General features: G+C 37.8%; 1 long non-coding RNA gene across 1 annotated transcript in view; it reads right to left on the reverse strand.

The window, feature by feature from the left end:
• LOC130148339 (uncharacterized) overlaps positions 1-26108 on the reverse strand; it is a 104734-nt gene extending 78626 nt beyond the window's left edge. Inside the window, exon 1 of the long non-coding RNA XR_008821535.1 lies at positions 25861-26108. This is a non-coding gene — a long non-coding RNA (uncharacterized LOC130148339). The remainder of the gene's footprint in view (positions 1-25860) is intronic.
• Positions 26109-26729: the final 621 nt, after the last annotated feature.

The raw sequence follows: 26729 nt of genomic DNA on the forward strand, positions 1-26729 counted from the left end.
GGAACAGGACTAATGGGAGCCAGACACATAAACCCACCGTTCATCCACGAACAAGACAGGTGTGTTGATGGCTATGGGTGTATTTCACTCCTTCCCAAGTTAATCCCTGAGCAGATGGGCTCGATTCAGAATCTGACATAAGTTACCTGGCCCATTCTCACAGACGGGTTCTGAAAAGGGTAATTGTCAGCATATGTATGTCAGCTCATTTTCTTGCTCAGCCACAACTGTTGCCCTTTCTGGATATATTTTCCCTTGAGAAAATATCTTTGTTACTGTTTGAACTTCAGGCAGACAACTAGCAGCCTTAGGTATTCCCTAAACCAGGCAAAAAGCATGTTGACTGAGTCTAGACAATCCAACCCTGCACCCTCCATCACCTGCTTGAAACCAGAACAGATCCCCTTCCTGTGCTGGATGGGAGACAACGTGGGAATACAAATCAGAAAAGTTATCAAAGCAGCTTCTGACAGCAGTTTCTCAGGACCTTGCAAACTAGGATGATGCTATGCATCTCTTTGTATAATAAACTTCCATTCCCAGTACTTGCCTCATTTCAGACAAGAACACCATATTCCGGACCTATCATCAAAAGAACAAAATCACTCGGCTTATCAATCAGGCCTAGTTTATAAATGCAATCTATACATTGTCAAAACGCTTTCAGCTTTTAACTTACAAAAATTTACACCAATATATTAATTTCATAATGTGCTGACTTTGGTAGCAAATCTGGTTTACAGAGCTCTTAGCTGATTTTTGCCTTCCCACTCCCCTAACTTATTTTTGCTGCTCTGTTGATATTTATTGCGCCCTCAGAGTTGGAAAAATGGTGGTCTGTGGAGGTCTCACAGTAAAGAAGCTCACTAAATTATCCTGGTTAAAAATAATCCACAGAAAAAATGTATCTCTTACAAGTTCCTCCCATTTCTACTTTTCCAGCCTTGAAAAGGCTCATAAAAACGCAGCCCTTCACCAATGAACAATCTTCTCACCAGATATATCTTCAATGTATACAGTGTGACTTCTCCAGGGCTATGCCAGGTCCCAGATCCTTTTATTTTCATCTAGGCCTTTACTCAAAAGCTTGCATGCCTCTGTTGTTTTCTGAGGTCATTCCAGTGGGGGCATCCCAGCCTGGAGCACTATCTAAATCCACCCTGCAGGTGCTTAGGATAGTGCACAACCCATCGTGTACATCTGTTTATCACATGAACAGGACACCCATGGGCATGACAAGCTCTTACCTTCTCATAATCAGTCATTTCTGTAGTTTACACCACTTCTGATCTGCACCAAACTCAACCCACAATCTCATAGGATTAGCGAGAACAGTAACCCTGTGCCCTCATGGTGAACACAGCCCTACCTGAACAAGGGTGGCACTGGCTGGAATGGCTGACCACAACAAACATCCCTGATCCAGGGGAAAATAAAAGGCAGGGGAGGAGGGGGATGTGTGAAGAGTACACATACATATATAACAGCCTGTCTCAGTAGGCCTAGCATATATTGCAGGACTGCTATTAGAATAATGCTGTAAGAATGACTGCCCATTATATAAAGGCATAAAGACAATGATTGTATTACAATTAAAAAAAAAAAAAAAAACCTAACCAACTAAATAAACAAAAAAAACCCCGAACACTTTGGAACATATTTGACAGGCTTTTCTGGTATAAGCAGGCTCAGTGATGATATCCCTTTCCTGCATTGTGAACTCATAACTAACCATGACGTGAAATAGATGATTATTACAGCCATGCTTTCCAGACTTTCATTTCTAGATCTACCATTGCTAAATGCAGAAGATTTGTATGGATGGCAGGGAAGATTAATGAATTTGCTTTCAACTGTAAAGCTTTCTTCTTCTTTTTCCTACAGATGAAGTAGGATCTTTTTTGAACACGTAGATTCAGTGGTACCATACCTCATATGAGCTAAGGGGGATAACCCAGCGCTACTGACACACCATCAGGCTGTGTCTGATTTTTATTATGGACTCCAGACAGTTTGGATCTGATCTGGCTCTCAAGACCAATGTTCACAACCAACATAAACTGTCAAGAAATTCCTTTTTTCTGAGGAATTTTCATTTGAGATTCATTTTAAGTTGCTATAAAAGCTTTCTAAATTCCACATAAGCAGCACTGCAGGAAATAATCAGGCTTATTTATTTGTTTTATGGGAACAACAGTTTAGCACAGAAAATAAACTCTCTGCTATCAGAGGGGCACCAAGATTAAGACCATCTGAGGTTAGATTCCAAATTGTCAAAAATATGTCTATTTTAAAAAATACTTGAAAAGGGACAGCTGACTTTGAATTGTTCTTTGTTGAGCCAGTCATATGCTCTTTCTCTGAGTTCTGATATCAGTGCAGAACACAAATGCTGTAAGCCTCTTTTTAGGGGCAGTACATAGATGTCTTTGTACCACTGATAGTTGTAATTTCTTGCACCTGTCATTTCAAAAAATGCAAGAAATAACAAATAAGAAAAATAAAATAGAATTGCTTTCTGCTTCTTTCATATCAGATTTATATACTTCTGTTACCTATAAATATAGTAAATAAATGGCATCAGACAATGTAAATTGTGGGCAACAACAACAAAGCTCTTCGCAGGTCTGGGAAGAGATAGCCACTTTTCCAAGCAGATAAGTTGGAATCAATTTACCTATTAATTGCTTCATTTTCTCTTCCAGATCCTCAGATTGATTTTCTATTCCAGACACTGGGAGTAGGCTCAAGTCTGCTGGTAGCAAATGCTGTCAATCGCCGTTTCCTTATTTCTCTCAGTCCGTGGATCTCAGTAGAATGAAGGGGTCTTTATAAAGCAAGAGTTTCCCCAAAAATATCTCAAGTCACAGAAAAAAAATCAGTACCTCAGACTCTCATTGTTATCAGCATATTCACAGTAGCTATCTCTGGACTACATTTCCAAAACAAAACAAAAAAAAAACCTATTTGAAAAGTACTGGACAGAAAGCTGCCAGAAAGTTCAGGGGACCAGGTACAACTGCTGTGTCATGTCTGGTCTTTTTGTTTCTTTATGTTTCTGGGTTTTTTCCTGCTCACCCTTTACATACCAGATACCTCCTTTTCCAGAAAGTTAAACAAGAAGGCTGTGTTTCTGTTGTGCATAGCTCAACAGGAAGCTCATGGGCCTCTCTTAGTGGAGAGGAGAATACGTACAGATGTGCAGAAGATTGTGACTCCATTAAATCAGAAGTAAAAAAATTGTCCCCCCTGCCAAGAACAAAATACAAATCAAAATTCAGTCTTACTATGGCTTGAAATACATTCTGTTCTTCTGTCCAGTCATATTAAAGTTGTAGGTGACTTTGTCTTTCATTCTCCTGGAGACAGAATAACTTCCCATTCTTGCATTCCTACTAAGATTCCCACCCTTCATACATATTTGGTGGTGATGCTTTATGAAGAAAATGGGTGAAATTCAGGCCACATGATACCCAGCAGAAGCTTTGCCAGTGACTTTCAGGTATCTAGGACTTTATCCTGAGTGTCTCTAGGCCAGATATCTAGGACTTTATCCTGAGTGTCTCTAGGCTGAAGTATATATTTTACCATGAGGAGACTTGCAGACATCAGGGAAATTTCCTATAGGCCAAAGAACTGAGATCCAGGGAACATCAGCCAAGCCCATGGACTTAATGTTGCATGTCTCAGTCTACTCAACAAAAGTAAAGTTTTCCCAGAAACTATATTTTCCTTTTGCTGATTGGAGGCCTGCTGTTTATACTGAGTGTATAGTAAATCCACAGTTTGCAAACAAATTTTTATATCTAGCTGCTTGGGCACTCATAATCATAATTAAGAGCATAATCCACAGAGGAAACTGATTTGATATAAATATATATTTGTTTTTTATAAAATTATTTAATTTCCATAAAACCCCATTCCTTAATTCTCATTATAAATAAAAATACATACACAGTATCTTGGTCTAGTTAAGAATTAGGTTGAATGGAATCTGGGCAATTTATTTTTAAAATTATCTTTTTAAATGTATAAAACTTATCTTTTCTGCTGTGATTTGTAATGCTTTGTAAGTCTTTCTTTTAACAGATTTCATGCTTTCATTTGTACATTAACAACCAACATTTTATTTCAACTTCTAAGCTGCATTCAACATGCTTGAGAACTAGAAGAATTAATTAAAAGTTTTTCTTAATTATCCCTCAGTTAAAGCATTTTTTTTCTAGTGCTAGTCCTTAGCTTAGTTTCTTACTCACCTGTAAGTAGAGATTTGAAACTCATCTAACTGCTACCATCTTCTCTAACACATGTGAGAAAGTCTTTAAATTCTCTTCCAAAAAAAGCTTTTGCAGTCATGTTTCCGGAGTCTTTTCCTGTTATTATGATTTCTCACATTGATGAAACACCTTCTTTTCTATTTTCTCAGTACTCCAGGGTACTACTATATCATTTCTGGTTCTACTTGCAGAGTAATTTAAAGCTCCTTGCAGCCTGTTGAGAAACATTTAAGCTTTTGAATTATTTTGAGAGTTTGTAGTCAGGTCCAGAATGGACAGTATTGTCTGGTTGATCTTTTACTGATTTTCTGTCACAAAGATGAGACTGTTTTGTATGGACAGCATGGTCTCAGAGCCATAATGCAGAGGACATAGCCTTGCTGTGCCAATATGATAGTCACATCCAGCTTCATCTGTTGATCTGGAATGGCTGAAAAAGCTATGTGAGATAGCATCAACAATATTCTGTGCTTATCACCAATCATTTCATTGTGTTGCTCTGTTTCTTCACGTCACACTTTCAACTTCAAGAGTGGCTCAAACTTACAAGAGGTAAACCCTCTTCATAAGCACTACCCACAAATCCCTGTCCTCTTCCTTTTTCCATAAGCAGTAGCATTGCCTGACTTCCCCTGAGTATCCAGGAGGAGCAGGGACCAGCAGCCCTTCCCACAGGAAAAGGGAAGGTCCTCCTGTGCACAGCACCATTCTGAGCTTAGTGAGAACTGCTCCAGCCCAGGGCCACGTTACTGTTATCCACTGTGATCTTACCCTATGGCCAGCAGGATTTGCTAGCCCTCTGCATCAAGAGAGGAACATGCACTTCGCTTGCAAAGTAGAAAAATATAAATTTACAAATGCACATCCACATAGACATACAACAGAAATCAGGCACAACTCTATCCTAATAGGCATGTAGATCTGTTTCCAGACATAGCTAAAGTCATACCAGTTAAAAGAGCTAAAAAACTTCCCTAACTAGTCAGCTTGTGCAATTCTGCCACAAAGTAAGAGACAGTAACAACGACTGATGTCTGTCTGTCACATATTTCTCTATGCCTTGAACTCTAAACTGATGTGTCCTTCTGTAAAATTAGAATAACACACAGCTAAACACTTCAGCTCCCATGTATCCCAGTCAAGCTCTTCTAATCGGGGGAGAAGACAATTCAGCCCCCAGAGGTGAACTGCCATCAGAGGCATATCCATTTCTTGCAATTGACTATAGCAAGAGTTTTAAATGATCGCACTCTAACTTTATTATGGCAAAAGCGTGCCAAACTTAACTAAGATGCAGTCCACTGGAAATCTGGAAGAAACCCCATCTTCTTAGAAAGGGCTCATTTCTTCTCAAGCACTAGAGTAACGGAAGCAGAAGAGCAGAGAGGAAGATAGATAGATATATATATCACCCAAGGAAAACTGGTCCATGTTAAGTGCCTTCAGTTTCATGTGTTGGGGAACCACTGGTGCCAATTCACATTTTCCTTTCCCAACTGTTAGTACATCAGACCCTAGTGCAATGTGGTGTGGCTGGGCTACGCAGTAAAACATGTTCCTGCTGAGTGCTTTGCAGTTGGTACAGAGCATGGGGCACTTAAGTTGGCTAATAGAGAGCACTGTATAACTGGGTTGGCTAAACTCTAAGGCAGTCGATAATTTCCTAAAGTGTACCACCAGTACACAAGCATCTCTTTACTGTTGATTTATCATCATTTGTATCAACTTATCATCTGCTATTTATTGTAAGCTCTGTGGGGCATGAGTGGTTCCATCATTTTTTTTTCATTTTGGATGGTGCTTATCAAAATTGGTATAACTTGATAATAATTTGTACCGTAGTTTTCGTAAATTGAGAGCAGACAATTGTTAATCCCTTGTATTTAATAATATGTGATTTCAGTATAGTCAGGAAATATTCATTATTCTACTTATTTTATGTCACATCTCATAATCAGACCTATTTCAAGAAAATTCTATTTTTGGTGACTCAAAATATCTGTACATGACACTTTTCTACTATATGTCATATTAGGCATTCATGGTTTTGTTTTCACTTAAGAGAATTTAAGTATTCCCTCTGACCGCCCCACCATATGTCAAACCATGCAGTTGTGTAATCTTATCACCTGTCTGTTTTTAAATGCATTTGCTTTTTTAGTCACTCCAGGAAAGGTGGTCAGGAATTACCACATTATACAGTCTACATGTCACAACATTAAAGTCATATAACTGTTTTATTTATGTAATAATTTCACTATAACCAGGAATAACTTACTCCTTGAAATGCATTTTCAGGTAATCATCTGTATTCCTTTATATTTGTTTCCCTTCTTACGTGCTTTAATTATAAAGCAATGTGACTTGGGTAATTATCTTTGTGGCTAAATCCATCCAGCAGAGAGAAAAAGAAAAAGAATAATTTATAACTGAAAATGAATGCAACACTTTTAAGAAATATTAAGCCATGTGCAGTAGGCCACCGATAAATATGCCAAGCACAAAAATTATTGGTTGAACAAGTCTAAAATTTCAATGGAATTGGATTTTTGTTCACTTTCTACCTTCCTTTGTCAGCACAATTTAACAACACTTTGTACTTCTGCTTTGAAAAGCAGCCACCTTAAATCAAGTAAAAGTGTCGTTAAATTTCCTACCCCTCCTTTAAAAATGCACAGTGATATGGCATTTCCCATTGTCTTGTCTTTAGTGCTGTTTAGAGGGCTATTGAAAGGATGCCAAGACAGCAGTACAGGTGGATGCAGAACGTATTAATAACAAAATAATTGGAATGCCAAAGCTTATGAATTAGCACTTTCCAAATTCAACTGCAATCAGCAGATTATGGGGTTTGTGCCTTATACAAACTATAAACACTGCAATTCATTATATGCACATCAAATTATTTTTTTTTTCTGCAGGCTTCTTTGCCACTGAGTGCTAAATTAAGAAATTAATCCTTCAGAGGTCAATGAAAAAGGCTTTATTGCTATTCACAAGATCAAATACTCAGAACAACAAACAGTCTTGGCAGCTCCCCCAGCCCAGTATATCACCACTCCATCTGTGCTTAGCATTCCTTCCCTAGGCACTTGGAGGGAGTTTTTCAGGCTGAGCTGAAAATTTAGACAGCTCTCAACTATTTCCCCTTTCTCCTGAAATCTCTAGCTTCAATACATCAGACAAAATAACAGCTCTGTAGGTGGAGAATGTGGACATAATTAAGGCTTAAATCCTTCCTCCCTGAACCAGTCCCTCAGGACTGATCCCTTCCTCCTTTCAACACACAGCTTTCTGCTGAACCCTCTGCTACTCCCACATGAAATAACATCTCCCTTTTCCTGCATGCATGCACAGATACCAAGCAGCTTCATGATGCTGCGATGGACAACGACACATATCCATGAGCTAACATCTGCTTAATTTGTAGACTTGGGAAAAATAAGCTGGGGAGGGGGTGGGCAGTAAAACTCTCTTTTGTTGGTCTATACAACTGTAAATACACAAAATAAATAGTAAACCACATACAGTCATTGTACCTTTTTGACCTAGCATTCTGTCTGAGCCATTGTTTTCTTTACCTGGTGTCAGGCTGAACAGTTAAAAAGTTCAGTTCAGCTAAAACATTTTCTAGGTGGAAACAGAGACCAGTTTGGGGGTTTGACTTACAGGATTATTGTTTTTCTCACATAGAAAACCTGATGGAATGCTTCATTGACGAGTTACTCGGGGGGGGGGGGGGGGGGGAAGCAAAAAGCAAAATCTTCCAAGACTCTCAGACTCTTTTAGATAGTACCCCACAGTTTGCAAAAACTGATGACAGCTTTTTCTGTTTAAAAATACCTCTTTAGCTATATATAAACAGTGTGTATATATATATATATATAGTTGCACAGGAAAATGCAGAAAGGGTAACCTGTATTATAGTGAGGTTGTACTGCACAGAAATCTAAATTTGTAACTGCCCTGCAACACTAAACGTCAAAGGCACAAAAAATTCTGCTTTTGTGCCAGACTGTGATTTTCTTTTTTACCCTTTCATCTTCTAATTAAATACTGCACATTCATCAGAAAATAATTCCCTCTTCTCTCCATCTCAGCACCACTCTTCCCTTGCTATGATATTTCCTTGGAACATCTTGCTCTACAGATGCTAACCAGCTTTTTTCTCAGTCTCTAATTGAACATAAGCAAGTTAAATTCTGATGAATTATTCTCCACTAGTATTTAGCTTTGAAGGTTGATGCCTTATATTGCAAAGGTGTCAAAAGGTTTTCGTGCCTTTAAACTTGACTATTTTTTCTAATTATATCTGCTGGTCTAGTAAAAAGATTTACATCTCCCCATGAACCTCGCTTAACCCAAATTGCAAAGTATCACATGAAATTTTTCAGGTTTTTAATGGATATTCTGCTAAGACCTTTATGTTTGCAAATATCAAACACCTTGCTGAATGTTACAAAACGGATCTCTCACAGCTGCCAGTTAATTTATTTAAATACCAAAAGTAATGCATTTTTTATTAAACAGCTAGTGAGGGAACAAAAAAGAAAGCATGCTCTCCCTTTATTTCCCTAGCAGCATCCTAGCCCTGCCTGTGGTCCACTCAATTCAGGGAATGCATAATCTCTCTGTAAATTCCAGAAGTGAATGCTGCCTGGCTATTGTCGCTGCATAATGTCCAGCAAGAGAAAGCAAAGCTTGCAGAGGGATAACAGAGTATGCACATGGCTTTGCATAAATATTGAATAATAGCTTCCTTCTGAAAGATTTGTAATTCTCTAATATCAAAAGACTTATGCATTAAAAATAACTAGAATTAATATCAGATTAGCCTTTTCACACTTCAGAATTAGGCAGCTTGGAAGATCACAAACCTGGTGACAGTGTAACTTGTTTGATACTTTCTGGATCTCATGTGAAACAGGTTTTTTGCAAAATAAAATATCCCCAATTGTTTATTAAAAATGAAATTGTTAATATCTTTATAAATGTATTATCAACTTTTGACTTATAAATAAAACCATATAAATAAACAATCTAACAGATAATCTGTATAAGCAGTTTATGGATCTGTGGAGTTTTCAGACAAAAGACACAAGCTGGGAATCTTTCCTGTACACAGACAGGAGGATCAGGCCAAAGAAATTTGCCATGTTCCATTTCTGTACTTGCCTTCTTACACAGATCTCATATGCCAATGTCACAGACATGTCATTTACCCAGCAGACAGTATTTCAGTCCATAGGAGGCAGGAAAAAGTTAAGAAACTTTTTTCCATTTCCTTCATTGCAAGATTCTTGCTCTTGTAAAGGTTTGCCCAGCCTTGTGTAAAATGGCTCAGCAACAGGACTGACTTCATTCCTCTGGAAAAACACAGTTCTCAGCCTAGCAGTGCTCAATGTTGCTGAAATTCCCCTGACGAACAGGATACACTTTACTTGGCTCATTATGTATCCCACTTACAGATATTAAACTACTGATCCTGCAAGGCACAGAGTGCCTCCAGTTCCCGCTGAAATGAAATATAACCTTGCAACAGGACAATTTATACTACACTTATTTGCCTCTTTCCACCTTATGAGTAAACTTCATGATAAATTAATGTATGTTAAGCCACAGTTAACTTTTAAGCAGCAACCCATTGCATAGGAGTATTGCCTCTTGGGAGAGTTTACAAAGAGCAGCAACCTACAAAGCACTTGGAAGTGACAGATCTCCTCTGCTCAAATGCATTCAGGAAAAAGCCAGACAACTTCACAAGGGGTGGAGTCCTTGAACTGGAAAGAAAAAAATCCCCATGCTCATATTTTCCTGATCGACCTGTAGTTTGAGTATGATCCATATACACCACCTTGTTCGCTGGACAAGGTTGGCCTCTGTCTCTGCCACACTTACCTCAGCTTGGTGACCTCTGCAGAAAATAGCAACAAGCCAAGTCCTCTGATGCTGTTTTTCTGAATCCTAACTCTTCTGACAACCCTAAATCTGGTCTTAATCATTAAAAAATAATCATTATCTGAAGTTAAAAGAAGATATCTGTAAGCATCGCATTTTAGCCATGTAGGACTTTCCAATCCTATCAGTACAATGAGATCTTAAGCTTCTGGCAGCAACAGCCTTTTCCCTGATGTCATCAGATTTGAAGAACAGGAATTAATAAAGTTCTATAGTCCTTCTCCTCCAAACACCTCCTGTGCCTCTCATCTTATACCCAGCTATCCCGACTGATCACCAGTCTTTCTAGTTTAAGCAACCATTGAAGAACACGTCAGTAAGCCAAGTTGCAGTTGTCCTCCACACCCTCTAAGATTAAGCTAACTCTAAGCTTAAGTAAGCATAACGTAATATACGACTTTCACCTCTGGCAGAACATGTTCTTGAACCTGGATAGAAATCTCTTTTTACAACTTCAGGCAGCAAGGTCTTCATGATGAGCTCTCAGACGGATTGATTAACAGATTTAGACCAGGAAATTTAACATGGGTGCTATGAATACTAATCAGAGAAAAGATATGGCTAGGATTAGGGTAAGGTTATGGACAGAAGTGGCTGCAGGATTCAGTTTATCCCTGAATTTTGCAAGACATGGCGAGTTAACAGGACTGTCAGTGTTTGCAGTGGTAAATGTCTCATGTTTACTGGCGGGTAAGACTGGAAAAGGTAGAGGGTAGCTTTGGAGTTTGAGGTTGAACAAGGGCATTAGAGGACAGTTATTTCAGGATTTCAGCATTTAGGGCAACCCTCCAAACCATTAAGTGTCAAGCACAGTTGCACAGGATCTGCTCAACTACAAGAAAATTCACTGCACAAGTCTCATAGAAATATTTTTTTGTTAAGCAGGAGTGGTCAGCAATGCTATAAATCAGCTGGACCTACACAATCTGTCTAGCTACTATTCTGGCATATACCATGGATCAGGTTAGAACATAAACAAGAGAACAAAGAAACTTGCCCATGGGGTAGTGTACAACTGAGCATTTATGTTTCTCTTCAATACATTTTGTGCTCTATAGTAAACAAAACCATGTTAAAGTAAACCTACAGCAACCAACCTATCATCATCCTCACCATTTAGTTTTCACATAGTCCCTGTTATACTTTTATCTCCTACCAATTAGCACTTTCTCAAAAAAACTCCTAGACACAAACTCCAACTTAATACAAAAATAGGTGAGTTAAGGGTAAAATAATTTAGCTCTTGGGATGTAAGCTGTGCCATATCAGTCAGCCTTTGGGGCCAAATGGTCCCTGTCATTTGGATGATTGTCCAAATTTAATTCTCACAAAGTCTTTGGTATGCCCATTGCTGAAATTTCCCAGGCTCTCATGAACAAATTACTGCTCAGCTCACACAATACCACGGATACAAGCAGTCATGAAAACCATCTCTCACCTCTCCACTGGATGCCTTGAGTTGAAGACACTCTTGTGTTTCTTCCTGACACATGGCATCTTTGAGAAACTTTTTCAAGTCTCTTGCAAGAGGTAGGATTGTTTCTTTTCTGTACATTTCCAAATTGGTATAGCTGAGGTCTTTGCCAATTGGCACTACAGGTCTAGGTCAGCAGCTTCAAAAACTGAGCAGTTAACTTTGCTTGGTAAACACCAGCAATTAACAACGAGCTAAGAGTCCCTGTCCGTAAGGTAATTAGAAGAAAGGGCTCATTCCAGGTAAGGTTTGTTGCCAAGTCTGGTCTGTTTTGTGCAGATACCTTAATAGGATGGGCAGGGAACAAGAATTTCTATTATTTGGTTACCAAGTATTCTATTACTGAACTTTTTTCTAAGAGCTCTTCCCTGCTTTTTCTCAAATACCTGCTGTACTACATAAGAGATGTGCTGAAAGCACAAGGTGTTCAGTTCATACACAGAAAAAAAAAGACAAAAAAAAAAGAAAGAAAAATGCAAATGCAGGAAAAAGGAAATCCATCATTATCATTTACAGCACTATAAAGCTAGAAAACCAGAGAATATGAAATAGTAGAATAATTCATACCACATATAAATTTACCATTAATAAAGACACAATTAGGTAAATGCCACAACACCAATGAAATAGACTTGTTCTGCAGCTTCACTGCTGTGCTGTACCAACTCTCTTGTATGTGAATTAATAAACCTCATTAATATCAAGTAACCAAAGGCAAATATATAGAGGACTGATTCTGCACATATACCTTTGGCTGATTTTATGGGCATAAGCTCTCTCATTGATGTCAATGGGACAACACATTCATGTAAAGTTAATTCTGACCATAATTATTTGCAGCATTAGAGACTTCTTTATAATATGAAGAAACAGAGATCAAAACTGTAGTGTCGCTTATGGTAAACTTGATTTGAATGACACTTTTGTACAGTTTCTCCTTATTTTTCCCTACATTTCATACTGTCAGTACATCCAGAAACTTCTATAAGAATTACTGTCTTCCAATAAATCTAAGACTGTATATACTAATTAAGTGGGCTATCTTGTGTCCATATGGATATATAGAGGAATAAATAAATACTTTGTAAAGAGGCCATAACACAAATTCTATACATGGCCAGGTTTTGGCCTAATCTAATCCTCCTTTTTTTGTCACATTTTGTATAATACATATTTTATTGATAAACTAGCTATAGTGTTGTCTAGAATTTGTACCAGAACACCCCATGGCTCAATCCCAAAGCCTACAGGTCTTCCTGTCATGAAAAAAGCATGAAAAATAGGGACTTCCAGTCTCAAAATTTTATTTTCTGAGCTGGAGCTAGGCATGTCTGATATCTGCATAGACTAGGTGCTCCTCCACTTTCATATTTCAGGAGGCTTGATCTATAGGTGTTCTCAAGACACACACAGAAGATACACCATTGGAGTTGGTTCCCTACAGCTTGTAGTTGTCAGTTTTTGTTCAGCTAATTAGTCATGATGCCACTATGGAGGAACTGGGTGGTTCCTCGTTTTGCCTGTGAAGATCCAAATGTAATCCACTCCTGCAAATATCCTAACACTTAACAGCACTTAAGCCCAGGACTTTTCCTTACTGTGAGTGAGCAATGTCAGATAACAGTCTAAAAACCAGGACATTGTTCTCTGAGATGAGTGTAATAATCATTAGTCTACAGATCTATAGTTATTTTCTCCTTCTCTTTTTCACTCTCCTAAGGCATCTTGAATTGTTTTCACCTGCCAAAAGAGCCTAGGAGATCGAGATCGAGCTGCAGGTTTGAATCTTCATAACCTGAAGCACTTCCAGAGTGACTGCTCTCTAAGAGGCTAGGCTAGAAGAAATACTCAGCTGTAGAAATAACTAACTTTCCTTCCTGCAAGGAGAGGTAACTTCTTTGGAAGAAAAATTATAGGTACCTGTCTTCAAGTGGACATCTGGCTTTTGGATTTGAAGGCACCAGAGGCATCCACATAGTGGACGGGGATGACATTGCAGAAACGCCTGTGCTCAGTGTTTCTATTTAGCTGGCTTGAAGCACCTCTGCACACATTTCAGAAACTTCCCACCCAGATAGGGTGATGGGTTTGCATCTTGCTCTGGGGTAAGTATGCTATCCTAACTGTTGTAAGAGGGAGCCTCGGCACACCATGCAGTTTTCACTTCCAGAGCTGTTGCCTAAAGGGTGGGTTAGGTAACCTCAGCTTTGTCACACCCCATTCTCTGCAGATCCAGTTAAAGCAGTTTACTGGACCCAGCCCCTATTTCTTTCAGAAATTCTTCACTGTACTCTCATGTTTAAATACTCCTTTTCTTTAGCATTGAAATAGGCTGATTGTCATGTGTTTGATAAAGCCTGTTAATTTACATAATTTTAATAAAAATAATTAAACTGATGGAAGAACAGTTTGTTATTCGTTTTCAAACTGAAAACAGCCATCACTGCCTTTTCATGAGAAATGAAGGCCTCTATTTTTTAATATCAATCTCCAAATACATAAAAATCATTTTCATACTTAGTTTTCATCTTTGCTTCATAGCAAATTAAAAATGCAATCTATTTACATCTTCCATGGTAGCAGATTTATGTAGCAGAATCACTGAGCAATGGATACAGATTTCCTGCAGAATATTTCATCCAAAAATAATTAAGACCTGAATGCAAAATCTATGAAATTCACTAAAATATATATGAAACAGGACTGAGATCAGATTTTGCATCTCAGTAAGGATGGTTGCTAAGACGTAACAAAACAACACTGTCTTGTAAAATGGAGGGAAGCAATCTTGTGATACAAATGAAAAGAGAAATTGTCACATGGTCTATTCTATTAAGATAGAGCATCATTTTATATACAGTATCAAAATTAAATTAAACTGGCTATTCTTTCCTATTATTCATTAGCATTTCACATTTTCAAAGCCTTCACTTTTTCAGTTTCAGCATTGCTAGTGAAAAAGACTAACGTGGCTGCTTATTTCAGCCTTTCTTTAATTTTTCTCCCGATAGATTTTCAATGCAGCTCTATTTTTCTGCAAGCAAAAGCAAATTACTCCATACATTCCTCATCTTTTCTTTGTGCCACAGCATCGATCATACTGAAGGCAATACGTTTTCTTAGTATTAATTTTGTAAAACCCATTGAGTAATAATGACACCAATTCATTCACGTTTGTGGATCTATAGAGGCTGAATAAGTAGTTAACTTTTTGGCCAGTGCTAACTAGGTTCTGCATACCAGAAGAGTGTGGACTATGTCTTGAATACTTTCCAATACTTCAGGTTTAATTCTTTCTCCTAAAACCTAAATAAGAATAATTCATTATTGCATCATCTTGAATCTGATCTTTATAATGTAATTTCACATGCTAGAGCTGGCTGGGAAGAAAAAATACAACAAAACATTTTCCTTTAGAATCTGCTCTTTTGTTGAAAACTGAGAACTTTTGGGGGGGTGGGAATCAGTTTGAACAGTTTTTTTCTACAAGGTGATTTGAATCGTATAGTTTCCTACCAGCCCACCAACTTAGCTCCATGACAACCTACTGAGCCAAAGCCCTTGAACCATGGAAACGATGGTCCTGAGATCCCGCCCCTTCTTTATCTTGTCAGCCCCAGAGATGAAACCTCCCTACACAGCCAGTCTCACCAAGTTAACTTGGTAACAAGACTTCCATTGTTTTCAGTCTGGAAGAAAAAAAAAAAATCCACCTTTCAATTGCAGAATCCCTTCAATAGGTGGTTCATCTAGTATTTTCTTAGAGGTTGAAGCTATTGCAGTAATTTTTACAGGCCCAGAGTGGCTTTTCACTGTTGTGGTTTATTTTCATTTCTTTACTTTTAAGAGGTGACAGATCAATGATCAGAAAAAAAGTTTAGGAAAGAAAAATATTTTTCCTTTCCTGAAGGAATTCATATCTCTGCAAAGTACACTACTATATTATCAGGTTACTGGCTGAAGCACAGAAGTCTGCTATTTATATCAATAAAAGCAAAATCACAATGAACCTACCACTGCATTAGGTCATAGGGGAAAAAAAAAGAAAAAAAGTATTGATTTTCTTTGGATGAGCTATAGCAGAAATATATTCCTCTTCTTACTTCCCATGTAAAGGTATGGAGGTAATGATAACAAATGAATTTAGATTACTGTTCGGTTTTGGATACAGATCTAAAGCACTTCAAAGGCAACATGGCAAAACGATGTACTTACTTAGCCCTGCTGCTTGAGACAGAGGTGTTTTGGTCTAGGCAGACATCTGACATGGAATATATCAACCTAATTGAGTAATGTTTTGGCAGAATTTCCTAAGTATTTGTTAACTGTGTCAAAAAATGGAATTGTACAATGTCAGTTAAAGCAGTACTTCAATCTGTGCCATAAACACAGCAGAGTGCAAGGAAACTTTTTTCCCCATGTCCAAATCCAAGAAAGGAACACAGAAGGAACTTTATTAACAGTAAAAATTTTGCTCCTTACTGCTGTTTCTGCTCCTGACACTTTCCTGTCCTCATCTTCTTTCAAACAGAAGTTAGGTGATTTGTAATCGGTGGGTGTTGTACAACCTTGCTGCTACTCCCGTTTCCATTCATGAAAGAGTTCCCCTTAACTTCAATGTGCTGGGATGAAACTCTTGTATGAGACCACATCCTTTCTTATTCAGATGAACAAATGGAGGATACCACTGCTAAGACTGAACAGCTAGTGTTCAGAGAAAGTCACATAGATCCTTTTCTGAACCTCTTAATCAATGAAATAATTGCACATTTTCTAACTGTAAAATCAAGGAGGGGAGTCAGTTTAGGAAAAAAAATATGGTTTAAGAATCCAGATTGCATTGCACCGGCATCTAAAAATAGAGTCATTTTGATTTATGAATTATAGTAGTTTGCTACAGACATCACAATACAGTTATGCCTTTCAAATACAAGCTTTCAAGTTGTATGATTCAAAATACACAGTAGAGATGAATCAATGGGAAACAAATTATCACAGAAGGATGCCTGAGTAGATCTTTGAACAATAAATGACTTTTTTTTTTTTCCAAGTAGTGTTAAAAGTTAGAAACTTATATGCCATTTGTATGAATGATATATTAATTAGGGGCATGGAATTCCACTAATCTATGCAGAGATAACTATTACCACAGCTAACAGAACAAGAAAAAAAAATGCAAGCGTGAAAAGGAAGTTTTATATTTATGCTGTCAGATGTCGCGATCAATGGAAAAGCATTTATGGCACTAAAATATATACTTGCTCTTGTGGCAATGCTGGCAACAGGTCTACAGAAAATGGATAATTAGTATGGCCTTTTTCTTTCTTTTCAGGTAATCTGGACACGGAAACCTTTTATAGAAATTCAAAAACTACTCGGTGAAAACACATAACAGATCACCTATCTTCATCAGTCCCTCGGAAGACCTCAGATACATTATAGGGAGAAAAATCAGCACCAACCACGTGTGAACATGCTGAATCCAAGGACTCTTCTGAAGTACTAATGCATTTCTTTGCACTAAGGAGACATGCTATATTTCTACTCTCTCCTAGAAGCCCTGCATGCCTCTGAACTGGAAGTTCAACACAATCACTGATCAAGTATTCCAACTATGCATAGAAAAGCAGACAGAAGGCTTTTACTAGACTAGATTTCCAGTAAACAATATACTGTTTAATAACAATTCCCCAAACACGCATTTTCTTTCTTGTTCCATTACTTAATCAGATTTTTGTCAAATCAGATTAAACAATTAACATAACCTTCAGACGCTGCAATCTCCAAAGAAAAAAGATTTCTCTTCCTCCAAGCAACGATTAACCAAGCAGGGGCTGTATCCTCCTCCTGTACCTTAGCCCTCCAAGTAATACTCCCAACAGCTGTTGGTATATTAGCTATTAAGGCTGACATCTGTTTGTCAGAATACAGTTCTTGATGGTTCCCTAGTGCCTTTGCTTAAACAGATAGCTTTTACTGATAACTGATAACATAGTATTATATATACACTTAACACTGCCAGTGAGACACAATTAAGCCCATCACAAAAGTGCTAAGCAGTGATAAGATTTGCAAGGGAAACAAATTGTGCATGGCCAGTCACATAGAAAATACACAGACCTTTATAAAACATTCAAGAAATTTTAATGGAAACATACCAGAAATGTGAACCCAAAAAGGCACTCATCATGTATTCTCAGATGACGTACTCTCTCAATGTAATTGATAATGAAGCTTTTTTCAGCCAACACTTTTCATTTTCTTGTGGGAATATACGTATCTTTGCGATAAGTTTCCCAAAACAAAAAGCCAGAAATGTCAGAGTGTATTTTTTTAAATATAAAAAAGCAACGAGGGGAAAACAGTTCACGTGTGTGTGTGTGTGCATGTACATATATATATAAAAAAAGAGAGAGAAACTGTGAAAGAAAACAGCAAATGCATAGTGCACCCCCATGAGATAACAAATTGTTAGAATAACTGTCAGCAACTGGTTTTTATCTATCTCCTGGGAAAATTTTCAGTCACAAAACGTCATTCTGAGAAAACAAAGTTCAAAATTAAAAGGTGAGATGATACTTCCCTAAGTTTTTTGTAGTCTTACGCTCTGGATTTCATGTTTTGCAAACTGGGAGTAAATAATTTTGTCCTTCTCTCTTTCTTACTAATATATGGAAAGCAGGTTTATCCATCATACCTATTTTGAACCGTCCAAACTCCTTCCACGGTATTTTTTCATGTGTTTCTTTTCTTCTGTAAATTCATTACTTTTGTAGTCAGAAATATATATGAGGACATAAAAAAAAGTTTCAGAAGAATCTTTAATTCCCACAGTAATACCTCCTAGGACACTAGAACAGTTTATCTGAATTATTGCTGAACTTGGTGACATCTTTACATAAACCAAACATTTTGTAACTAAAATATTTGCATTTCCTCCAAAGAAACATGCTCATTTTTCTTTCCCTGTATCCATCAAGGCTCTGGCAACTGTCTTAAAATATTTCTACAACTAGAAAGTAACAAAACCAAAACAAAAAAAAAATCTGATCTGTAAAATATACTTTACTTTTACACTTGCTTGGTGCTTTATATATTTTTCTTAAACTAGGATCAGAATTGTTTTGACATGATATTTTTATTTAAAATCAATGTTACATTCAAGACACCAGATATTGGGGAATTCCAAGCTAAGGAAAACTCATGGTAACCTGGGAGCCAAATCTTCTTTAAAATATTATTATCAAAATTTTCTACTATAACTGCTGTCTTCTTTCACCTGTACAAAAAAAAAAAACCCAAAAAAAACCAAAACAAAAAAACCCAACAAAAACAAAGCCAATTAGGAAATGCCCAAATCCCTTTCACATTCTTGAACTTCCACCTGTCAGAGATGAATGTTTCCAAGGAGACAGAAGAGAGAAAACTGAATTCTGTTCAGTAGTATGGTACAGATAATAGTAAATTACAATAATAAAAAAAAAGCTCACTGCACAGATGGAACCTTTCTGGTTTTTTCCTGGAATTTTTACAAAAAAATATTTTCATTTACATGAGAATTTGAGCTCTCTTTAGAAAAATCAAGTATCTGAACATTCACATATTGCCTTTTCCTGCAACTGCCTGAAAGATCAGTTAAGTGAAAAGTATTTGGAGCCCCGTTCTCATAAAAGCATTGGATAGTTCAAGCTGGAAGGGACCTAAGAAGGTCTTTAATCTAACTTCCTCTTCAAAACAGGATCAGCTACAAGGTTATGCCAGGTTGCTCAGTTATTCCTTCTACAGACTGAAGTTCTCTCTAGCAGGTCATAGAAGTGTCAAAGGTAAGATCATTTAAAGCATTTTCTATTTGGGCAAAAGGACAAGAAACTACTGTGGAAGGTCTACCTTGCCACCCCATGGTGCAGGGTAGGGGATCAGCATCTGGACATCTGCATTGCAAGCAGTCATTGACACAACAAGTCCTCTGGCAGTATTCTGAAATCAGGGTACTGTGTGTCTCACTTTGACATGACACCTGCTCTTCAGGGAGAAGGGCTGGAGAACAGTTTCCAGATCACAAGCAGCAGAACTGAGGGGAAATCCAAGAATTTGGTGTTTTGATTTCTCTGAGCAGATAGCCCCTGCCTCCTAGTAAATCAAGAATCCAGTATACTTAGGAACAAGTGATACTGGACTAAAGAAGGGTTCACAGCTTACCAAGGCCAGCTTCCTTTGCCCACAAGACAGCAGTGCATTTTGAACAGAGAAAGCCTTTCTCCAGTAAAGGTCTCTTATTCTTCCTCTGTCCTTTTGTACAGAGGTCCTTCCCTGACACTTTAGGTTGTTCATGCACGCTTCAATGACAGAGGTAGGCAGACATGCAGATACTCCTTTTCTGTTTATCATCCCCTGTAGGCTACCTGCAGGCAGCAGCATGCTCCCTATAGATAACTTTTCCAAGGTGCCTAATTCTTCCTCTATTGTGTAAGAAATCCTGGTGTCTTACTAGGATTCTGTTACAGCAACAGCACATTTACATATTATATCACTAAAATTACGAAATGAACTTTAATCTAGCTTTTGAGTGGCTACGGCTCCTGAAACTGGGGAGCCTTCAGAAAACTTTAAAATGAGAGAAGGTAGTTTAAATGTACAATAACAACTTCAGGCAACAGAACAGAAAACTAGGGCCTCAGCAAAGCTATCAGGCGGAGGTGCCTTCATATCAGGCTCCAGAGAATGCAATTGGCTCTATGGGAAGGAAGGAAGAAAAGATCTTGTGCACTTTATATCTACAGGAAAAAGGTCATGAACTCCATACAAAAGCAATATTTTAAATATTTAAATTTAACATAAGATATTTCATGAGTCATCCTCCTAAATGTGCTAAGCCAATACCACTTCTGTCAAAAGGAGCTTTGCTCAGCGGTAGCCTCAGTTGTGAGCACAGTGATCCTGCAATCACCCAAGCTTCAACACAGAACAAAAGGCAGAAATTTAAGCGTTGCCCACTCTAAAGAATATGTAAACAGGCTGTGGAGCATTCAGCTTTTGAGGTCTTACTTCAGTTTCCATCATGATAATCACTAGACTGCCATTAGACTCAAACCTTCTGGAGCTTTGCAGTAGGAATATCAAGTTAGGACTTCAATCCTGATGAAATAATTTCTGCCTCTGGCATATCCATGAAAACTACCTTATCATCATTTGGCCCATTAAATCAGTTTATTATTTTACAGGAGCCATTTACCCCTAATAGTAATACCTCATCACTGATAGTATTATCTGCTTCAGGAACACAGTATGGCTTGTTTTTTAGACTTGATTGCTCAATGTGGCTTGAAGGAAAATCTCTCCACATTTTTAATTTGATTGAACGGTTCTTTATCTTTGAGAAGATGGCTGAAAATGAAATATGCTGTCTGCCAGTAGCTGCTTGTGCTATTATCTTGTACCTATGTTATCTATTTGGTTATTTTTTTCTTTCAGATTGAAGTTTTAATTTTTATATACTGTGATCTGAGTATTAGTAACTTCACGAATCAACAGGAAAGAAAGTCATGAAAGAAAGCTAAGGACTGCTCAGAGAATTAAAGGAAACACAAGAATGGCTTTCCTTACAGATGGCCTTTAAAGTGAAAGAGCAGTTGAGATTGCCTCTGCTCAGAGGTGCCATAGCATAAGAATACAGTGAGTGAAAACAAGCAAGAAGGGTCATAACTGTGCCCTCAGATGCACTCAGAGGACTCCCATTGACTCCAATCAGAGCCAGATGCCAAAATCTTATGACAGAATTTAACCCCGAGCAACCCTTTCAAGCAGCAGACCAAACTGTGGTTTCAGATATACACACACAGTTCCCAAAAGAGAGAAAGGCTGCAAGTGCTTGTGTTTCTCACTTGCTTTCCAGCCATGCTTTTCTTCACCAGGGACCTCTTGACGGACGAAGCCTGAACTTTGCTCATAGACTGTATTTTCAGGCTTTTTTACCACTGCTAAGCCCTCTATCATACACTTGTCCCCTGCCCCCAGATCAGAGGTACATAAAAATGCTTTCAATTATACCAAAAACATACTACCATACTTCCAAAATATCTGTCATGCCTTTCATAACTGTATCAAAAGCAAGCAGGCCCATGGTGAAAATACCACCTACCTCAGGTGCCACACAGCAGATGAAAGTGATTGAAGGGGGTGAAATTAGTATGAACAGAGTTTATGCTTCAGATACACATTCTTCTTGCAATTAATTATGTTTGGTTGGGACTGAGAGATTTGGACTTTTGAACAGAGCATCCTACAGATTTAACCCCACCAACCCATTTTTAGCCACAGTATGCAAGCCTAAAAAAATTCTTTCCACTAAAGACACTTATTTTGCATACATATTACCCTAAAATTCTTGAACATCCTACCTGAAATCTTCCAGGTGATTAAACCTGACAGCCTGCCCTGTGGAAAAACAATCCAGAAAAAAATATAGAATGCTCAGTGAATAGAAGTATTTGCTATGCCTCATGCATCATAAAGTATCCAGCCAGTTCATCTTCATAGACATAACTTAAATTACTAAAACCAAGTTTAAATACCTATCAATATTCCTCAAGAGCTTGTACTATCATAGCAATATCTGTGCGGAGATTTTTAAGCAGAGACCACATGTGTTTGGCAGAGAGGTGGGGATGGGGTCTTGGTACTAAATGCCAAGCCACAGCAGGATTGCAGACTTCCCATGAAAGATACAGGGAAAGGCAACCTCTGGTCACACCAGGCACATGCCTGGAACAGTCTCAGTGGCTGTGGGATAGCAAAGCAAGATCTGCAGTGGCAGCTATAAGTCAAGCCAGACCCATGACAGATAAAGTTTTAATAGGTTTAGGATCGTCACAAATAGAATAATTTCAGATGACCAGCAGAAGGGGTGGATGCTAGCCAATTAGTCTTCTCCAGGTGCATCAACCACCTTATGGAAGAGATTCTCAAAACAGTTAATAAATTTATTCATTTTCCCCAAAATGTTACACTCACACCAACTTATGCATGCATTTTACAGCATTTGATGTGCAGCTTTTCCATCTGTCTCAGTTGCAACTGACAATGCATGTGTCGATTTGTCCCTTATTTCATATTGAAACTATATTTAGGAGCTGAAAATCCCTAAGTACACAGGTGGCTTGCAATTCATGGTACCAGCAAACAGATGTGGGAGCTAAGTACTCAGGGTCATATCACAATTCATTATCTGAAGATAGACCGATATTGCACAGCTTTATAAATATGGAGATATTTAAAGCAGCTAGCTTCTAAGTAACTATATTTTCTTTATTTAACTACAGGCAAAATTAAGTGTTCTGTTGAAAACCTTTTTGTGCCTATAACAGAAATTATCCACTTCAAAACATGATGAATTCTTCAGTTTCTAACTTCCCCATTTGTTCATACATATAAATTCAGATAAGCCCCATAATCTTGTAAGTTTAGCTAATGAAAATTTTTGTATATTCTTTAACAAAGAAACAAACCCAGATATGCCAAGAAATCCAGTAGAAAGGTGGTGGTGGGTTGCCTTTTAAATGTATGAGAAAAGTTCCTGATGTGCTATGCTTTCTTTTTTTTGCTATTCAGTGTGGCTTCTCTATGCAGGAGGTAATGAGTCAAAAATAATGATTTATCAGAGTCACAGAAAATATATTTGATCAAACAAGGTAATTTATCAGTAAATCCTGCCGAATTATGTACAGACTTACATAACATTTAAGATGTTGTATGTATGTTAAAAAATGTTATCTTCCCCACATCTAATATTATATGACTGTCTCTTATTTTTACTCTTCCTCAGAACTGAACTGACGTACTGTGAATCTTCCTTGTACAGAATTTTTTAAAAGAAATTAATACCATATCTTTCTAATTTTCTAGCTGGTATTTTATAAAACTTCAGAATTACAAAATTTCATCTTGTCTCTATACTTATATATTCAGGTAATATTTTTTCTATTAATCAAGCTGTCTTGGTATACTTCTCCAATGCTGATATGGTAGTGAGTATCCCTCCTCCAACAAAGATATTAATCAAATCAGTAACTCTGCAAAGCTTTCCTTTATCCCTCTCATCAATTTTATTTTTTCTTAAACAAATGGTTTCTGTCATTGTGATTTATATCCTTAGTAGCTCACACTAAAATTATGTTTGCTGTGTAACCATCTAACAGCTTAGCTATGCCACGTCAACCATCAGGGCAGTCTGAGAACAGAGTCAAGACATCCTGAATTCAAAGCTCAGGAGTTTGCCGAGCTCTCAGTCTAGCCTTTAGGCAATGTATTTTTTATTATTTTTTTTTATACACCTGGGTTTAGGGTGAGAAGCCAAAACCCAAAGCCAGGAACTGAGGTTGCTGTAGATTGCTGGGGAAAAGCATATACCACACAAGGGATGCCCAAAACCCAGCGTAGCAGCCATCAAGACACATCTGATTTCTGACTCTTCTTGGGAGCTCAGAAACCCACCTCCAGACTGGCTCAGGATGCTGTGTTGCTTCTACTGGAAACACCACTGACACATTCCATCTCACCTCAGCATTGAGACTGGGCAACTGGAAGAGCGAGCAAACTGTAACAGCCATAACAAAGCTTCAGTACAAGGACCACAGCTCGGACTACAGGCCAGGTCTCCTCTCACTTGCCTCCTGGCCACAAAGCGTTCGCTACATGATGACAGGATTGCATGTTGAGAGGCAGGATGCCATGTTCCTCCACCTCAGCTCACACCTCAGTACCTAGGCTGTCTCCGTGGAGAGCTACTTGAGGCTATTATACAAAAAATTAGGGAACTAATGTCACCAGCTGCGATTTTTAATTGAGTGGTCAGAGCTACTATCGTTTGCAGTGTCTAGGTAGATAGAGTACCTAAACAATGAAGATGATTTTTTGGTCATTCCACCTTGAGCCAAGCACCGATCTCAGCATGTGCTTTTCCCAACTGGGCTACCAGGCAAACAGAAGGAAAGTCCAAAAAGCACATCCAATACTACCAGCCATAGCCCCTTACCTAAATACCGGTCTCCTAATCTTTATCAATCCCCGCCTGCTTGGCTGGGGGGTGCAGGCTGGCTGTGGGATGTTCTGCAAAGTAAAATGAAGATGTACTACGCAAGGAAACCCAGGCAGGCCCCAAGGGCAGTCTCAGCACTGCCCTTGTGCCACACGCTCCAACTCAGGGGCAGCAGTGCCATCTCTCCACCTCCCCACCGTGCTCACCCCCGGCACCCTGCAGCTCGCACTCCAGCAGCTTTGGTGCATGGGGTACATGAAATCCAAAACCTATTGACAATTGCGAGTATCAAAAAGTTAGTTCTCCAGACTGCAAGAGGCTTTGGGGGGCAGGGAGCAAGAGAAAATACTTTTTTTTGGAGAAAAAAGAAGCAAAACAAACAAAAAGAAAACCAGATAAATGTTTTACTGAAAGAGAAAAAGAATTCTTTAATTTTATCCCTCCTTCTGTCTCATTTCTCCTGATATGCTGTGCTTTTTGTTTTCATGCTGAATAACTGAGCTTTACTTATCCTCAGCACTTCTGCAATTCTGTTACTTTGAACTCAGCCTACTTCAGTTTAAATCATAGACTTCACATTTCGCTACACAAAGCACAGGCAGATTTTTAATTTCCACAGTTTTTAGCTGCATATAATTCAAAGGAGTGTTAGATGCATTTTCAACTTTAGTTTTAAAAATAATAACAAAATTAAGTGGTTTATGGTTTTGGATGCTTCTGGCTAAATACATTTAAATAAATCAATATCCACAACAGGAAGCACAAATTTAATGTAACTTACAAAACAAATAGACAAGAACTGTTCAATAGATCTGAAATACAAATATACGAGACATAACAGACAAACTAGCACAAAGTCAAGAGTCACTTGCTGCACTTTATTTTTAGGGATAATGATAAAAGGAGACCATTTGCATTAAAGATTGTTGTTTAAATGAAATGCAATTTATAACGTTGGAATACACCATTCATGGAAAGATTGAATACTCATGCAACTTTAAAATATTTTCAAAATAGAAAATCAAAAGTTTTCAAGTTATAAAAATAATTCTTAAAGTTTCATATGTGATCTTCATGTGACCTTTTTTTTGAAATAATACTAAATAATATTTTTTTACCTGAAACATGAAAATTGCCAGAGCCTCTCTTCCTTGATAAACTCGGTCTCTCAGGCAGATCCAAGAGTGACTTTTCCCAGATCATTACCATCTGCTCCCTCCTGCTAAGACTTTTCACTCCACATTAGCTAATTGATATCAACACAATAGTTTTATTTCTGCTTACTGCTGGCTACTAATCTTCAACTGCTTTTCAAAGGAAGAGAGACACTTGAAACAGGAACTATCTGTTTCATATACCATCTGAATCTGGTCATTTTGAAAGAACTTTTTTTCAGTGTTCAGTGACTTCTAAAAGAGTTCTAAAGTCATACTGTAAATATATACACTTAAAAGTTGAATGGAAAATGGCAATTTTCCATATAGAAATATGCACCAAACTTCTTCTGTCCAAATGATTTTTATTATTGCAAAAAAACCCAAGCATTTTCATGTTTTTGGGTGCATTCTCATCTAACTTTCTAAAAATGGTCTGACTACCAGTAGTAAGAAAGGGGAAAGAATTCAAACTAAATTCCCTATATTTATTCTCACATTTTTCTGGATATTTTTCAGATAGGAAAGAGATGTGTAGCTTTCTCTTTAATTAAGATATAGTTATTTTGTGAAAGGTATAATTATTAGAAACAGAAGTTGCTTTCTCTCTTCTCAGAAGAGAAGGTGAAAACAGATAATGCTCTCCCACTCTCAAGTCAAGCATTTCCATAAATACAGGAATGTATCAGGATTTTTCTGAGTCCACTCACTTTTTGAATATTTAGAAGCGTTGATTTAAAAAAAAAAAAAACAACACCGAATAATACTCCCTTTTTTCTACTGAGAAAATCTTTTTCACAGGGAAAAAAAGTTCTGATCAGGACAGGGATTTC

The sequence above is a fragment of the Falco biarmicus genome, chromosome 4 (assembly GCF_023638135.1).
Source record: "Falco biarmicus isolate bFalBia1 chromosome 4, bFalBia1.pri, whole genome shotgun sequence".
Lineage (NCBI taxonomy): Eukaryota > Metazoa > Chordata > Aves > Falconiformes > Falconidae > Falco > Falco biarmicus.